The sequence below is a fragment of the Propithecus coquereli genome, unplaced genomic scaffold, assembly GCF_000956105.1.
Source record: "Propithecus coquereli isolate 6110/MARCELLA unplaced genomic scaffold, Pcoq_1.0 Scaffold303, whole genome shotgun sequence".
Classification (NCBI taxonomy): Eukaryota; Metazoa; Chordata; class Mammalia; order Primates; family Indriidae; genus Propithecus; species Propithecus coquereli.
In genome coordinates this window covers 1,029,748-1,031,857 of record NW_012148653.1, presented here as the reverse complement: position 1 = coordinate 1,031,857, position 2,110 = coordinate 1,029,748, and the positions used below count along the sequence as shown (strand labels likewise).

General features: G+C 36.2%; 1 protein-coding gene across 2 annotated transcripts in view; it reads right to left on the bottom strand.

The window, feature by feature from the left end:
* Positions 1 to 2,110, bottom strand: part of GLRA2 (glycine receptor, alpha 2) — a 210,184-nt gene that overhangs the window by 168,104 nt on the left and 39,970 nt on the right. The gene's annotated exons all lie outside the window — the stretch shown is intronic.

Genomic DNA, 2,110 nt, shown 5'->3' with positions numbered 1-2,110 from the left:
TTCTCCACAAAGACATATTTCTTTTAAATCATCCAATTCAGGGTGGAAAACTTTCATGAATTCTTATATGCATGATAGAAAATGAATGATGGGGGGAAGAAACAAGAAAAAGAGAAATGTCATTTTCACAGGAGCAATTTAAAAATTTAACTGTTGGTTGTCTTGTATTATACATCATTTGTTTGTCTGGCCTACCTAACCAGCTTGGAAGCCTTTAGAAGGCTGGATCATACCCTCATATATTTGTTTGTATTCTTCCTGGTAAAGGTCAATCTGAGTATATTGCTGGAACTTAAAATATTTTTTAAGCTACCATATATTGATGCACTGTGCTAAGCACGAAAAAAATTATCTAGTTTAATAATCACAAAAAAGAATTTTTAACTGCTCTAGTAAACGTTTACAGATGAAGAAACGGGGTTAGAGAGGTTAAGTAAGTTGCTTAAAGTCACATTACAGTAATTAGAAAAACTGAGACTCAATGTCTCATCATTCTGATTCCAAAAACCTAAACTTTCAACCACTTTGCTGCACTGCCTTCATTACACAAAAATCTATCCTCTCTCCCTCCTGACCTGCTAGCCATGATATTTCACATTGGTTTGTACCTTTCTTGATCCTTTACATCTGATCTCTTCAATCTTGGACGTTTTGTTTCAAGGTTCATTTGCATTTCTATATAAAACCTTAGAAAGAAAAAAAGTAAGGTTTTTTTTTTTTTTATGAGGAATTAGCATGTACATATACTAAAAACAGATCTATGTTAAGACCTTGCTGTGTGCCAGTGAGTGCCTTATTTCATTCTTCAATAATTAGGTGCTATCATGACCCTCCTATTTTAGATGAGAAAAACTGAGGCACAAAGATGGTTAATTAATTTTCCCAAGGTCATAGAGTTTATCAGAGGCAGAAATTGCCTAACTTTAAGGGCACTTTTCTTAACTACAGGGATAAAATACCTGAAGCCAATAGAATTATCCTAATGATAGAAGCTACCTAAATATGGAACATGACCTGCAAGTTCTTTGGACTGAATGATAGAACTGGTTTTTATTTCACTTTTAAAAATTATCCTGATATATGCTAGTACAACCTTTCATCTGTGTGTTTTAGCCCGGTAATCTGTTCAGGGGTTCTGACTGACAAGAACACATTCTTAGATGTGATCACCAGGGAATGAATGTGTTCTGTAAACTGTGGAAAGAAACAGTTTATACTAGTTAACCTCATTTAATTGATTTGTTAGTAAAGTGATGATATTCCAAAGTGAGTTGGATGAGAATCTGACTGAAGAAAAGAATTACGTAGACATCTAGTCTCTCATATCACTATTCTTCAATTCCTTCTTTCCTTCCCTCTCTTCTCTCCATTCTTCACTCTCTCCCTCCCTCCTTCCCTTTCTCTCTCACTCTCGTCTTTCCTTTATTTTTCCATTATTTTTATGAGAAAGAGTGATCTGGCCATAACTCAAGTATGCAATCCAAATATAAATGGAAGTAAGAAATAGATCTGGAATACTTTGAATGTATGTGGAAGAAGGGCTCCCCTCCCCTATTCCCAGCACAAAGTGTGACAATCTCCTTCCCATATTAGTCCTCTCTGTTGCTATATATCACTCTCTCAGAGCATCTTTTTTAGAGTAAGGCATTTGTCTTAGAAACCCATGTAAAATTATAATTATGCTACTTGGGAGGGATACTAAATTATCGATTATTGTCCATTAACATCTTTGCTTTCTGATCAGTTGATCAAACTGGCTGTAGTAGGAAACAGGGTTGTGAAGAATAGTTCACCCAACTATTATCTCCCCTGCTGCTCATACTGTGGCCTGAGGACCAGCAGCATCAGCACCACCTGGGAGCTTGTTAGAAATGCTGAATCTCAGGCCCCATCTGAGACCTGCCGAGGCAGAGTCTGCACTTTAACAAGGGAGACTTGTTGCTGCGGACCATTTTTCTCCCTTTCAAGATTGAGATCATTTGTACTTAGTTTCAGTCTTTCATGAGTGTCCCTTGAAATGTTAACTACAGTCCATTTATAAAAATTCTAAGGTCAAACTAGTTTGGAAAGCACTGTTGAATAAAGTTAGGCAAATTTCTTTAATGTAGAT